This window comes from Dendrobates tinctorius, unplaced genomic scaffold, assembly GCF_039654945.1.
Source record: "Dendrobates tinctorius isolate UK_male_01 unplaced genomic scaffold, ASM3965494v1 ptg000067l, whole genome shotgun sequence".
NCBI lineage: Eukaryota > Metazoa > Chordata > Amphibia > Anura > Dendrobatidae > Dendrobates > Dendrobates tinctorius.
In genome coordinates this window covers 5,759,244-5,775,828 of record NW_027361735.1, presented here as the reverse complement: position 1 = coordinate 5,775,828, position 16,585 = coordinate 5,759,244, and the positions used below count along the sequence as shown (strand labels likewise).

At 45.7% G+C, this 16,585-nt stretch overlaps 1 long non-coding RNA gene across 1 annotated transcript in view; it reads left to right on the top strand.

Moving 5' to 3' along the window:
* LOC141095140 (uncharacterized) overlaps positions 1-15,468 on the top strand; it is a 145,564-nt gene extending 130,096 nt beyond the window's left edge. The window contains exons 4-5 of the long non-coding RNA XR_012233318.1: positions 14,555-14,764; positions 14,909-15,468. This is a non-coding gene — a long non-coding RNA (uncharacterized lncRNA). The remainder of the gene's footprint in view (positions 1-14,554; positions 14,765-14,908) is intronic.
* The last annotated feature ends 1,117 nt before the right edge of the window (positions 15,469-16,585 follow it).

Here is a 16,585-nt window from a genome sequence, read left to right as displayed (position 1 = left end):
ACAAGATAGCCAACTTTGGTTGGCAAAGGTATATACTGTTGGTCCAGAAGGTACACAAGTTTGGTTAGGGCACAAATCTTTCACACTCTGTCATCCTGCCAGTGTACTCTGCCTTGAGGGGCCACAAGGGTCAATTTTAAAAACCGGATCCGGCGTAATCCGTCGAAAAAACGGATAGAAAAACGGATGAACCGGATGAGACGGATCCGGTTTTGTCTGTCAAGAACAAATCGGATCCGGCAGAAAACCGGATCCGGCACATCAGGTTTTACAAAACATTTGCCGGATCCGGCATTCCGGCACGACGCCGGATCGCGCCTGACGCCGAAAACCTGATGTGTGAAAGTAGCCTAAGTTGCTTTGCTTTTCACGCTTGCTGGTTTTCAGCATTGACAAAACTTTATTGATATCGTCATGTTTGGATTTAGATTACATGCCTTTCTGCTGCAGAAATGCACTAAAAATGCATAATGTCTGTAAAGCACTGTGGAAACAATGGCTCTATAGAAGTGAGTAAAATAAATAAATATGTAAATAAATAAATATACAATTTTTTATTTGCGGGATTTACGCATCTAATGTAATTTTAATGTGAAAATTTGCCAACAAGAGAAATTGACATACTGCAGATTTAAAACTGCACCGCAGTTCTCAGTTTACGCAGCGTACAAAAAGCACATAGGGGAAAAAGGTTTCTATAAATCCCATCCATTTTGCTGGAGCTCTGACCTTCAGTTGTGGCTTCAGAATCCCGCGCATGCGCCCTGCACTTACTCGAAAATGTGTGCTTTTTCCTTTTCTCTATCGTCAGTGTATTCAACTTTCCTGTGAGCCAGCGCCTGTGCAAAAGAATGCTGAACACACGAACCATAGGAAGAAGGAAAAAGCCAAGATTGTTGAGCGAATGCAGGGTGCATGCATGGGATGCCCGGCACGGGATTCAAGCACCACAACTGCATGTCACAGGTCACTGTGACGTGAATGGGAGAGGGGTGATAGTATAATGAAAAGTGAGGCATAGATTTCTTTCAGGCACCGCATGCCCCGGAGCCTGGAGGCAATCATTAGCATAACGAAATTAAAGTCTATTTCTCCACATCTAGACAGAAATTATGAGACATACAGGTAAGACTAGATTAACATTTCTGTTATCAGTATGCCCATAGTAATAGCTGAAAAGTGTCCCAGGGGTGACAGATTACCTTTAATGTTTAACCTCTTCCTGACATCTGACATACTATCCCGTCCATGGGTCCCGGGACCCTATGCCCATGGACGGGATAGTACGTCATAGCGATCAGCGGTGCTCACGGGGGGAGCGCCGTTGATCACGGCCGGGTGTCAGCTGATTATCACAGCTGACACCTGGCACTATGTGTCAGGGGCAATCACGGACCGCCCCCGGCACGTTAACCCCTGGCACACTGCGATCAAACACGATCACAGTGTACCGGGGTTTAGGGAGGCATCGGCAGGGAGGGGGTTCCCTCCGTGCATCCCTGAGACCCCCACAGCAGCGCGATGTGCAGTGCTGCTGTGGGGGCCTCCTTCCCTGCAGGTCCCCAGATCCAATATGTCGGCAGGAACCTTCAGGGGCCTGCAGGGAGCCGGCTTCCTCACTGCCTGCAGAGCGCAGACATGAGGAAGCCTGCTGCAGTGCCTGTGTGAGATCGCTGATCTGTCACAGCGATTTGTGATGTGTCAGATCAGCGATCTCACACATGACAGTGATGTCCCCTCTGGGACACTGTAATAAAGTTAAAAAAAGTGTAAAAAAAATTTATAAAAAATCACTAAATAAATTTAAAAAAAAATATTCCCTAATAAATTCATTTTTTGGAAATAAAAAAAACAATAAAAGTACACATATTTAGTATTGCCGCGTCCGTAACGACCCGCCCTATAAAACTGTCCCATTAGTTAAGCCCTTTAGCAAACCCCTTAAAAAATAAAAATAAAAAACAAAGCAAAAATAATGCTTTATTATAATACCGCCGAACAAAAAGTGCAATAACGTGCGATCAGATAAGACCTCACATGACTCGTTGTGTCAAAATATGGAAAAATTATAGCTCTCAAAATGTGGTGATGCAAAAACTATTAAAAAGCGTCTTTTAGCGTATGACAGCTGCCAAATATAAAAACTCGCCGTAAATAGTAAATCAAACCCCCCTTTATCACCCCCTTAGTTAGAGAAAAATAATAAAATTTAAAAAATATGTTTATTTCCATTTTCCCATTAGGGTTAGGGTTAGCGTTAGAGCTAGGGTTAGAGTTAGGGCTAGGGCTAGGGTTAGGGCAAGGGTAAGAGTTAGGGCTAGAGTTAGGGCTGAGATTAGGGTTAGGGGTGTGTTGGGGTTAGGGTTGGAGTTAGAATTGGGGGGTTTCCATTGTTTGGGCACATCAGGTGCTCTCCAAACGCAACATGGCGTCAATTCCAGCCAATTCTGCGTTGAAAAAGTCAAATGGTGCTCCTTCCCTTCCAAGCTTTGCCAAGTGCCCAAACAGTGGTTTACCGCCACATATGGGGTTTCAGCCTACTCAGGACAAATTGCAAAACAACTTTTGTGGTCCAATTTCTCCTGTTACCCTTAGGAAAATAAAAAATTGGGGGCAAAAATATCATTTTTGTGGAAAAAATATGATTTTTTTATTTTCACGCCGGGCATTATAAACTTCTGTGAAGCACTTGGGGGTTGAAAGTGCTCACCACTAGAGTTGAGCGACTTTTGCTTTTTAGGGTCGCGTTTCGTTTCGTGAAACCCGACTTTTCCAAAAGTCGGGTCGAGCAAGATCGTCCGATTATAGGGAAAAGTCGGGGTCGTCCCGAAACACGAAACCCAATGTAAGTCAATGGGAAATAAAAGTCGGCAGTGAGAGGAGGACAGGAAACACACCTACAGTGCCCATTTGAATGCCAAAAGCATCAATTCTTCTTACTTAAGCTTGTCAACCTTAATTAACTTCATAATACAAGTTACGCACTGAAAAATGGGGGTTATTTGGCTAAATTTGTGGGGGGGGGGCTGGCTGCAGGTTTTCATGTGCCCTGGGCGAAAGAGCGCCCCTTTAACACATACCACAACTCATCATGCTCCGATACGGCAGAGAGATAGCGGTATAGTACAATGAAAAATACCTCACTTTTTACATCTCATGACGAGGCCCATCTATTTCTCCATACAAAATCATTGGTCCCATATAATGTTTGAAACAGTATATGATGAGCTCCACATAATGCTACAGTATATGTTGGTCCCCATGGATGAAGCTCCACTGTCTTATGGGCCCAAATAATGCTCCAAACATAATGGGCCCCATTTCTACTGCTCTAGTGTATAATGGGCCCTGTAAATGCTGCTCCAGTGTCTGATGTCCACCTTTGGAATGTTCCAGTGTATGGTGGGCCCCATCTATCATTCTCCAGAGTATAGTGCTCCCCAAAAATTGCTGTCCCAACATAGAAAACAATCAAATAAGTCTCCTCGCTAGGGAATCCCTGTACTTGTCTGGACAGGTGCTGTAGCTTGCTTAACAGCTCGCCAGCCGTTCTCACGCCCAGTATGGATTGCACGTGATTGCACAAAGGTTAGAAAGGGTACCGTATCCCTGGATAACATGTATGGATAGCGTACACATTCAAAATATATGTCTATACAGCATGAGGCAGGCTCAGACGGTGTTAGGCCCAGTATGGATTGCACGTCATTGCACAAAGGTTAGAAGGGGTACCGCATCCCCGGATAACATGTATGGATAGCGTACACATTCAAAATATATGTCTATACAGCATGAGGCAGGCTCAGACGGTGTTAGGCCCAGTATGGATTGCACGTCATTGCACAAAGGTTAGAAGGGGTACCGTATCCCCGGATAACATGTATGGATAGCGTACACATTCAAAATATATGTCTATACAGCATGAGGCAGGCTCAGACGGTGTTAGGCCCAGTATGGATTGCACGTCATTGCACAAAGGTTAGAAGGGGTACCGTATCCCCGGATAACATGTATGGATAGCGTACACATTCAAAATATATGTCTATACAGCATGAGGCAGGCTCAGACGGTGTTAGGCCCAGTATGGATTGCACGTCATTGCACAAAGGTTAGAAGGGGTACCGTATCCCCGGATAACATGTATGGATAGCGTACACATTCAAAATATATGTCTATACAGCATGAGGCAGGCTCAGACGGTGTTAGGCCCAGTATGGATTGCACGTCATTGCACAAAGGTTAGAAAGGGTACCGTATCCCCGGATAACATGTATGGATAGCGTACACATTCAAAATATATGTCTCAGGAGGCAGGCTCAGATGGTGTCAGGCACAGTATGGATTTGACGGCTCAGATTACACAGCGGAGGAGCAGGGAGAGGTAAAGATTGCAAATGCTGGGGCCCTGGCCAAACAAGGGGGGCCCACTCGTGGGCGTCGGTACTGGCACTGGGCCCCTCATAGTACAGCGCTGTGTCTGATGGCGGGTGTGCACCACCACCGTCAGAGACACTTGATTGCACTATGAGGGACCCTGTGCCAGTGCCCGCGCCCAAGAGTCGGCCTACCCACCTGTCCAGGGCAACGGCACTCGCACGGTGTCGTGCGCTAGGTGGTGACCCCGGCCATGGGGGGGGAGGCAGCACAGTTAGGGAGTTTTAGAAAGTGGCATATGTTGATGTTGGACATTCAACTGATGCAAAAGGCGAAATAGGTGAAGTACCAGGAAGAGGTGGACCAAAGCAAGCCATTTTTCTGTCACCCTATGTGTCATCAGGGGAAGGTGGGACAAAATCCTTGGAAACCCATGCGTGGTTCATTTTAATGAAGGTTAGATCATCCACATTTTGGGTTGACAGACGGGTCCTTTTTTCTGTCAGGATTGATCCAGCTGCACTGAAGACTCTTTCCGATAGCACACTTGCAGCTGGGCAAGCGAGCTCCTGCAAGGCATATTGGGCCAATTCAGGCCAGGTGTCCAGTTTAGCAGCCCAATAGTCAAAGGGGAATGACCTGTGTGGGAGAACATCGATATGGGAGGAAAAGTAGTTTGTAACCATAGTTGACAACTGCTGTCTCCTGTCACTTTCCATCGATGCAGTATTACCAGTTGTGTGAGCGGTATTTGAAAAATCAGTCCACAACATTGTCATGAAACCCCTGTCTCCAACGCCACTTCTGCTGTGTGCACCACGAACACCTCTGCCAAGCTGCCCCCGGCCCGTACGGCTCGTGTGAGAACCATCACCGCTGCTGTGTGCTGGGAATGCCTCAAGCAACCGATTTACCAGAGTTGCTTGTTTATTAGCCAATATTAGGTCAAGGTTCTCCTGTGGCATGATGTTTTGTAATTTGCCTTTATAGCGTGGATCCAGGATGCTGGCCAACCAGTAGTCATCATCGTTCATCATTTTGGCAATGCGGGGGTCCCTTTTTAGGATCCGCAAGGCATAATCTGACATGTGGGCCAATGTTCCCGGTGTCAATGATGCACTGCGAGTGCTGGGTGGAGGAGCACTTTCTGGCAAATCCACATCCCTCCAGTCACGCACAAACCCTGTACCAGACCTTGCCACGCCAACATTTTCACTTGCCCCACGAGATGCATCCTCCTCCCCTAAGTAATCATCCCCATCATCCTCCTCCTCCTCCTCTTCTTCCTCCACCTCGTCCAGGAGAGGTCCCTGAGCAGACAATGGCTGAATGTCATCAAGGATTCCCTCATCCTCTTCCTCCTCATCAACATTGGCTGCAGACGCCTGCTCCTTAAGGTGCGTCAAAGTTTGCATGAGCAGACGCATAAGTGGGATGCTCATGCTTAGGATGGCGTCGTCTGCGCTTACCAGCCGTGTGCATTCCTCAAAACACTGAAGGACTTTACAAAGGTCTTTCAGCTTCGACCACTGCACGCCTGTCAACTCCATGTCTGCTCTCAAAGTGCCTGGCCGTGTATCCTCCCACAAATGCATTATGGCCTGCCTCTGCTCGCACAGCCGCTCCACCATGTGCAGGGTGGAGTTCCACCTTGTTGCAATGTCGATAATGAGGCGGTGGTTGGGAAGGTGGAGCAATCGCTGCAGCTTCTGCATACGAACGGAGTGTACAGGCGACCGGCGGATGTGCGCGCACAGTCTTCGCACCTTCTGGAGCAGGGCTGTTAACTCCGGATAATTTTTGAGGAAGCACTGCACCACCAGGTTCAAGGTGTGAGCCAAGCAAGGTATGTGGCTGAGTTTTGAAAGGGCTATGGCTGCCACAAAATTACGGCCGTTATCACTAACTACCTTGCCTGCCTCAAGATGTACACTGCCCAGCCATGACTCAGTTTGTCGCTTCAAGTACTCGGCCAGCACCTCGGCGGTGTGTCTGTCGCCCAAACACATCATCTGCAACACAGCCTGCTGACGCTTTCCACTAGCTGCTCGATAGGGGGACACATCGTGTGCAACAGTGGCAGCTGCAGATGGAGTGCTCGTACGACTGCGCTCTGTGGACGAGCTGTCGCTTCTGGAGGAGGAGGAGGAGGGTCGAACGCCTACAGCCAACTGTTTCCTATACCGTGGGCTAGGCAGCACTGTCCCACCACCGCTGTCCCCTGTGGACCCTGCATCCACCACATTAACCCAGTGCACAGTGATGGACACGTAACGGCCCTGGCCATGCCGACTGGACCATGCATCAGTTGTGAGGTGCACCTTTCCGCTCACTGACTGCTTGAGTGCATGGACAATGCGGTCTTTCACATGATGGTGGAGGGCTGGGATGGCTTTGCGAGAGAAGAAGTGGCGACTGGGTAGGTCATAGCGTGGTACTGCATAGGCCATGAGTTCGCGGAAAACTGTGCTTTCCACCAACCGAAAGGGCATCATCTCAAACGAGATTAGTTTGGCAATGTGGGCGTTCAAACCCAGTGTACGCGGATGAGAGACTGAGTACTTTCTTGACCTACTCATAGTGTCTGGGAGGGTGAGCTGGTCTTGAGAGCTGCATATGGTGGAAGTAGCGGTGGACAGGGCGGACTGAGAGAGGGTTGATGATGGTGATGGAGTTGGTGTTCTTTCTGATGGCCTAGAATCAGTCTTTCGTTGATATAACAGTGGGATTCCCTGACTGCTGTGGCCTTGCAACGACACCTCAACATTTGCTGCTGTGCTAACCGGTGGGCTTACAGTGGGGGAAACAATGTAGCGTTGCTGACTACCTTCGTTGTGATCAGTTGCACATGTGGCACTTGAGGTTTGGTGTTGTGTCCACGCTTGCAAGTGCATGCTGGTTAAATGTCTAAGCATGCAACTGGTATTCAAATTTTTCAGATTTTTCCCTCGGCTAAAGGTCTTTGCGCACTTCTTACAGATAACCTTGGCCTGATCATGAGGATTTTGTTCAAAAAACTGCCACACTGCACTCTTCCTACTTTGGCAGACATTTTGCGGCCTAGCACGCTGTGATCTTTTGACCCTCTGGACAAGCTGTCCAGCAACTCTTTTGATGTTTGGAACCTGTCTTTGGAGTGCTCCGGGCCTGCCAGATAACAGCTGTTGCGATGTCGATGTCTGCTGTGGATGCTCCTCATCTGAGCTATTGGAAGCAGCACCCTCTTCCCCCAATGGATGCCAATCTGGGTCAACAACTGGGTCATCCATCACCTCCTCTTCTATGTCATGTGCACCTTTCTCTGTGTCACCGTGTATGGTGGTATAGTGTGCAGGAAGGGGCACCTGAGTCTCATCAGGGTCAAAATCTGGCTCTGTACACTGCGAGGACAATGTAGTGCTCTGAGTGAATGTACCAGCAGAATCATCCATCAGCGGCTGTGCATCAGTGCACTCCATGTCAGATTCATCTTGGCCTGGGTAATTCACCATTTGACTTGATAATCCAGGCATGGTATGTGAAAACAGCTCCATGGAGTAATCAGTAGTATGGCCTGCATCATCCTTCAATCTTGGTTGGGGTGAAGGACACAAGGAAAGGTGTGGTTCATGAACATGAGCCTCCAATGACGACTCAGTGCTTTTACTTTTTACAACTGAAGAAGAGGAGGCGATAGAGCTGGAGGCTGAGTCAGCAATGTAAGACAAAACTTTTTCCTGATGCTCTGCCTTTAAAAGCGGTTTGCCAACTCCTAGAAAACTAAGCGTTCGAGTCCTTATGTAGCCAGACGATGACGCAGGGTCAGCACCTCCTGCATTCGGTCCTATTTTGCTCTTGCCACTACCATCAGATCCACCACCAACACCATCATTACCAGCTGCCAACCCCCGCCCAATTCCACGGCCTCTTCCACCAGTCTTCCTCATTTTTGGTAGAAATGTAGACAAAATCCAACAAACTATATAGTAATGTAAAACAAGGTACAAGGTGTCTATAGGACAGGGGAGTTTTAGAATTTCTGCACACACTTGTGGACAGTGGACACTTGTGGATTGTGTGCGGCCCACTGATATCTGAGCGCTATGTGACACGCTCGATGGCACAGCTGCCTGTGACCAAAGTGGCGAGAGGATAATGGAGATTTTGAATCTCTGCGTACACTTTTGGACACTTGTGGATTGTGTGCGGCCCACTGATATCTGAGCGCTATGTGACACGCTCGATGGCACAGCTGCCTGTGACCAAAGTGACGAGAGGATAATGGAGATTTTGAATCTCTGCGTACACTTGTGGACACTGGACACTTGTGGATTGTGTGCGGCCCACTGATATCTGAGCGCTATGTGACACGCTCGATGGCACAGCTGCCTGTGACCAAAGTGACGAGAGGATAATGGAGATTTTGAATCTCTGCGTACACTTTTGGACACTGGACACTTGTGGATTTTGTGCAGCCCACTGATATCTGAGCGCTATGTGGCACGCTCGATGGCACAGCTGCCTGTGACCAAAGTGACGAGAGGATAATGGAGATTTTGAATCTCTGCGTACACTTTTGGACACTGGACACTTGTGGATTGTGTGCGGCCCACTGATATCTGAGCGCTATGTGACACGCTCGATGGCACAGCTGCCTGTGACCAAAGTGACGAGAGGATAATGGAGATTTTGAATCTCTGCGTACACTTGTGGACACTGGACACTTGTGGATTGTGTGCGGCCCACTGATATCTGAGCGCTATGTGACACGCTCGATGGCACAGCTGCCTGTGACCAAAGTGACGAGAGGATAATGGAGATTTTGAATCTCTGCGTACACTTTTGGACACTGGACACTTGTGGATTGTGTGCGGCCCACTGATATCTGAGCGCTATGTGACACGCTCGATGGCACAGCTGCCTGTGACCAAAGTGACGAGAGGATAATGGAGATTTTGAATCTCTGCGTACACTTTTGGACAGTGGACACTTGTGGATTGTGTGCGGCCCACTGATATCTGAGCGCTATGTGACACGCTCGATGGCACAGCTGCCTGTGACCAAAGTGACGAGAGGATAATGGAGATTTTGAATCTCTGCGTACACTTTTGGACACTGGACACTTGTGGATTGTGTGCGGCCCACTGATATCTGAGCGCTATGTGACACGCTCGATGGCACAGCTGCCTGTGACCAAAGTGACGAGAGGATAATGGAGATTTTGAATCTCTGCGTACACTTTTGGACACTGGACACTTGTGGATTGTGTGCGGCCCACTGATATCTGAGCGCTATGTGACACGCTCGATGGCACAGCTGCCTGTGACCAAAGTGACGAGAGGATAATGGAGATTTTGAATCTCTGCGTACACTTTTAGACAGTGGACACTTGTGGATTGTGTGCGGCCCACTGATATCTGAGCGCTATGTGACACGCTCGATGGCACAGCTGCCTGTGACCAAAGTGACGAGAGGATAATGGAGATTTTGAATCTCTGCGAACACTTGTGGACAGTGGACACTTGTGGATTGTGTGCGGCCCACTGATATCTGAGCGCTATGTGACACGCTCGATGGCACAGCTGCCTGTGACCAAAGTGACGAGAGGATAATGGAGATTTTGAATCTCTGCGTACACTTGTGGACAGTGGACACTTGTGGATTGTGTGCGGCCCACTGATATCTGAGCGCTATGTGACACGCTCGATGGCACAGCTGCCTGTGACCAAAGTGACGAGAGGATAATGGAGATTTTGAATCTCTGCGTACACTTGTGGACAGTGGACACTTGTGGATTGTGTGCGGCCCACTGATATCTGAGCGCTATGTGACACGCTCGATGGCACAGCTGCCTGTGACCAAAGTGACGAGAGGATAATGGAGATTTTGAATCTCTGCGTACACTTTTGGACACTGGACACTTGTGGATTGTGTGCGGCCCACTGATATCTGAGCGCTATGTGACACGCTCGATGGCACAGCTGCCTGTGACCAAAGTGACGAGAGGATAATGGAGATTTTGAATCTCTGCGTACACTTTAGGACACTGGACACTTGTGGATTGTGTACGGCCCACTGATATCTGAGCGCTATGTGACACACTCGATGGCACAGCTGCCTGTGACCAAAGTGACGAGAGGATAATGGAGATTTTGAATCTCTGCGTACACTTGTGGACACTGGACACTTGTGGATTGTGTGCGGCCCACTGATATCTGAGCGCTATGTGACACGCTCGATGGCACAGCTGCCTGTGACCAAAGTGACGAGAGGATAATGTAGATTTTGAATCTCTGCGTACACTTTTGGACACTGGACACTTGTGGATTGTGTGAAACTGGGTCTGAGCAGAAAAAGTAAATTAATGTGCATGCAAAATGTAATTGCATATGAACACATGACCTTTACACAGAGAAAACCAAAAGCAAAACACAAAACAAATATCCTGGAATAAAAAAGTAAAAAAATATATTGCAAAAATTGCATGAAGGTAGTAATAATAGTAATAATAAGGGTATTTAGTTAACATAATTTTGATCAAAATAATGTAGAAGCCATCCCGCCACGTCACGGCAACCCCTGTGGGACAGTCCTAACTCTTGTATTTAAAACCTTTCCACTTGTCAAGTGACGTAAATGTGAACAAGGACAGAGGGACTGAACCACCAGTAATAGTATAGGCCAGACAGGATGGATTTTCCAACTCAGAAACAGGGCGGTCACACCCTTATATGCACAGAATGCACAATGAAACAAATGACACTGGACACTTGTGGATTGTGTGCGGCCCACTGATATCTGAGCGCTATGTGACACGCTCGATGGCACAGCTGCCTGTGACCAAAGTGACGAGAGGATAATGGAGATTTTGAATCTCTGCGTACACTTGTGGACAGTGGACACTTGTGGATTGTGTGCGGCCCACTGATATCTGAGCGCTATGTGACACGCTCAATGGCACAGCTGCCTGTGACCAAAGTGACGAGAGGATAAGGGAGATTGGATTGCTTTTAAAAAAGCAGTTTGCGGAGCAGTGGGTAAACAGCAATGCCAGCGTGTCAGGAAGCCTTAAAAGGCAGCCCAACAACCAACACCACTGATACACCACAATATATCCTCCCCTTGCACTGCACACACAGTGACTTGTGTGTTGTGCAGGCCAAATCGCTAGCAGCAGAAGCAGTTTTTTTGTCTTCTTCCCTGCCTAACGCTCTCCCTACAGAATCAGCAGCAACCTCTCCCTATACTAAGATTGGCAGAAGTAAGATGGCGGTCGGCGTGCACGCCCTTTTATAACCCCTGTGACGCCCACCAAAGCAAGCCAATCACTTGCATGCCCTTCTGAAAGATGGTGGTGACCCGTGCCTATGTCATCACGTTGCCCACAGTGTCCGTGGATCCTGATTGGCTAAAAAAGAGAGCAAAACAAACTTTTGAAACGCGACTTTGGCGCGTAAGTCGCCGACCTCGTGGCCGACCTCATCCTAGGGTCGGGTTTCGTTTCATGAAACCCGACTTTGCCAAAAGTCGGCGACTTTTGAATTTTTTCGACCCGTTTCGCTCAACTCTACTCACCACACATCTAGATAAGTTCCATAAGGGTCTAATTTCCAAAATGGGGTCACTTGTGGGCAGTTTCAACAGTTTAGGCACATCAGAGGCTCTCCAAACGTGACATGACACCCGCAGACCATTCCATCAAAGTCTGCATTCCAAAAAATCATTACTTCCCTTCCCAGCCCCGACGTGCCCCCATACAGTAGTTTTCTCCCACATATGGGGTATCAGCGTACTCAGGACAAATTGGACAACAACTTTTGTGGTCCAATTTCTCCTATTACCCTTGGGAAAATAAAAAAAATTGGGGACTAAAAGATCATGTTTGTGGAAAAAATATGATTTTTTTTATTTTCACATCCGGGCGTTATAAACTTCTTTGAAGCATGGGGGGGTTCAAAGTGCTCACCACACATCTAGATACGTTCCTTGGGGGGTCTAGTTTCCAAAATGGTGTCATTTGTGGGGGGTTTCTACTGTTTTGGCACATCAGGGGCTTTACAAACGCGACATGGTGTCTGATCTCAATTCCAGCCAAAAAAGTAAAATGGCACTGCTTCCCTTCCGAGCTCTGCCTTGCACCCAAATAGTCTTTTACACCCACATATGGGGTATCAGCGTACTCAGGACAAATTGCACAACTTTTAGGGTCCTGTTACCCGTGGGAAAATAAACATTGGGGGTGACAAGATCATTTTTGTGGAAAAAATATGATTTTTTAATTGTACGGCTGTACGTTATAAACTTTTGTGAAGCCCTTGTGGGTTCAAAGTTCTCACCACATATCTAGATAAGTTCTTTAGGGGGTCTAGTTTCCAAAATGGGGTCACTTGTGGGGGGTTTCCACTGTTTAGGCACATAAGGGGCTCTCCAAACGTGACATGGCGTCCAATCTGAATTCCAGCCAATTTTGCATTGAAAAAGTCAAATAGCGCTCCTTCCCTTCTGAGCTCTGCCATGCGCCGAAACTGTGGTTCCCCCCACATATCAGGTATCAGCGTACTCAGGACAAATTGCACAAATTGGACCTGAAGTAATTTTTTTGTGAAAAAAATTTAAATGTTCATTTTTTTAAACATTCAAAAAATTCCTGTGAAGCACGTGAAGGGTTAATAAACTTCTTAAATGTGGTTTTGAGTACCTTGAGGGGTGCAGTTTTTAGAATGGTGTCACTTTTGAGTATTTTCTATCATATAGACCCCTCAAAGTGACTTCAAATGTGATGTGGTCCGTAAAAATAAAATGGTGTTGCAAAAATGAGAAATCGCTGGTGAACTTTTAACCCTTACAAACTCCTAACAAAAAAAATTCTGGTTCCAAAATTGTGCTGATGTAAAGTAAACATGTGGGAAATGTTACTTACGTTTCTTGTGTGCCATATCTCTGTGATTTATGGGCATAAAAATTCAAAGTTGGAAAATTGCGAAATTTTCAAAATTTTCGCCAAATTTCTGTTTTTTTCACAAATAAATGCAAGTTATATCAATGAAATTTTACCACTAACATGCAATGTGTTACGAGAAAACAATGTCAGAATCAGTGGGATCCATGGAAGCGTTTCAGAGTTATTACCTCATAAAGGGACAATGGTCAGAATTGTAAAAATTGGCCCCGTAATGAACGTGCAAACCACCCTTAATGTATCTACATTAGTAGCTGAGGTCTATTTGTTCAATTTGCTAAAAAATTCTGGCATTTTTACTTTACTGAGTTACTGAAAAAGATAAGCGGAACAGACAAAATTTTAATTTGCTTGTTTGTGCGTATTTTTCCAGAATTTTGATTTGCACAAGCAGTATTCTCTGCAAATTGCATGTCATTTATGCACAGTTACCTGTCGACACTAGTTTTTTTGTAGTTTATTTTTCTATTTACCCTTTTCTCATAAATGACAATAATAAATGGTAAGTATGGTTACAAAAAGGATTGCGCAATACCTGCAAAACCTCAGTATAGTTGCTTTTGGCAGGCAAGTCTTGCTACTGCTTTCTAGTGCATTAAGAATGGATATAAAAAAAAGTATAATTGTAATGCAAATGCAGCAGCAGAAATGTCAGGTACATAATAGCAATCAATGATCATGAACAGACTCTTGCACTGCTGCTAGCACCTCTCATAACTCTCTACAGCCCCCCTCCCCCATTGACCACCACATCAACTGAATCTTTGTATTATTCATAAACTGAAATGATTGATTTATCAGAATCAGTATTATTTTTTATTCTTTCTTTATTGAAAATAAATTTCTTCAAACCTCTTGGTACCAGGCTTTCATTACGCACTTTGTACTGCACATGCCTTTTCAGTTAATGAATAGTTTCCCTGGATGAAGAACGGATTAACGGAGACTCTAAATAAAGCATACCTATTTTTTCATTTAAATTTTCGCGTTAAAGTGCAACTCTGCACTAAAGAAAGTATAGAGCAATGTGACACACTAAATTGATAAAGCAACAGGCCATATATTATGTCTGTATGAATTTACAGAGACGTAGACTTACAGCATATGGGAACTGTACTTTTAACAAACTTTGCTGAAATCAACAGTGCATTTAAAATATAATCAATTTGTAATGTTTCTTTATCAGAGCAATCTGCTTTTTTGATATTTCTAAAACATGTTTTCTTCCCCCTCTACCTCCAGAACTCATCTTTTAAGCTAAAAAAAACCCAGCTCAAATCTCTCTAGTTCAAGACAGGAAAGACTGCCAGCACAGTGAGGTGTCTGGTTACAGAGAATATTGAAATCTATGGAAGAGGAGGAATGATGAGCATTGACATAGGAAGAGAAAATTGATCCATGCTGAAGCTTCACTAGCAAATAATTTATCTCACCACAGAGCTGAATTCACAGGTACATTGCTAATTACTACTGCATAATGTCCTCCATGCTGCTGCTACTACTATGTGCTGCAGAATGAAATGAAAGTGCATTAATACCTCTTTCTGTGTGTTTAGTATATGGGAGACATAATAGCAACTGTTTTCCTCCCACTAGCTCAGAGTCGATTGCAAATTAGAGATCGTGCCTGCAGAGAAAAAACTGGTGAAAATGCAGTGTATAGGTAATATAATGGTCAGATGTAATGTTATTATTTTATAAACATATGCACAACTGGTTCAGATAAATCACTTTGTAAGAAAGTCCTTACTGAGAGCTGGAAGAGCTGGGAAAAATAATCCTCGCATCAAGCTGAGACTGAAGATTACTTGGAGATTTTGCAGCATAACAGTACATTGAAAAGTCAGTGAGTCGAAGCATGCAGGCACAAACAGGAGTCCAGAAACACAAAGTAACACTGGGATATCTGGCGATGGTGTGGCCATGGTGTGGCCTGGTGGCAGAATGAAGATGTCATGGCCCCGAACAACAATAACGGGGCTTTTTATACATGATACAGAAAAAGAGACAAAGAAAGCATATTGCAGGAAAAGGGCGTATACATGATAACATCATACTGTGGAGAAAAACATATTTAAGAACAAAGCATGCAATGGTTAAATGTAATGACTTTGAGGCTCTTTACCCTAAACGCCATTAGAACTTGTAAATATCAATGTTCCTCTTAATCACTGCCATTAATCACTTAATAAACTTATTTATTACCATATGTTCCCATTTTTCTATTATCTCTGTTAGGCTGGCGGAATGCACCAAACAATAAAGATGATAATGAGGTGCGTTCGCAGCCTGGGGTCCACCGTGCAGAGATGTTGAACTGCTGCTCGGTAATGGCGGACACTGACTGGCAGTATAGCAAATACACACATGTTAATGTCACTTGGTGAACTAGAAGGCGAACCCTGTTACTTCACAGGGCCACAATACCGCAGGATGAATGCTAGGAATTGGTCACAGGAGCCTACCCCAATGGCACGGGGTTAGAGTCCTTATAGACCCCCTAGGATTCGGCACTGCAACAGCGGTGCCTGAATAACCACAATAATGACAGAGCACTTGATATGCATACAGCACAGACCAGGAATATGCCAATAACCACGCTTAGCTTAGGGTAGAAAAGCGCACTATTTTGCGCACAGCACCGGATGGACGCTGCTGTCAATGGAGTACAATTGTGCCTCCTGCTGGATGGCACAGTATGGCGCTAGGTGTAACATAGTAACATAGTTATTAAGGTTGAAGGGAGACTTTAAGTCCATCTAGTTCAACCCATATCCTATCCTAACTTACCTTAACATGTTGATCCAGAGGACGGCAAAAAACCCCATGTGGCAAACAGTAAACTTCACATTGGGGAAAAAAATTCCTCCCCGACTCCACATACGGCAATCAGACTAGTTCCCTGGATCAACGCAATATTAAGGAAACTAGTGTATATACCCTGTAATATTATACTTTTCAAGAAAGGCATCCAGTCCCTTCTTAAATTTTAGTAGGGAATCACTCATTACAACATCATATGGCAGAGAGTTCCATAGTCTCACTGCTCTTACAGTAAAGAATCCGCGTCTGTGAGTATGCTTAAACCTTCTTTCCTCCAGACGTAGAGGATGCCCCCTTGTCCCCGTCACAGGTCTAAGATTAAAAAGATCATTAGAAAGGTCTTTGTACTGTCCCCGCATATATTTATACATTGTAATAAGATCACCCCTAAGCCTTCGATTCTCCAAACTAAATAACCCCAAGTGTAATAACCTGTCTTGGTATTGCAGA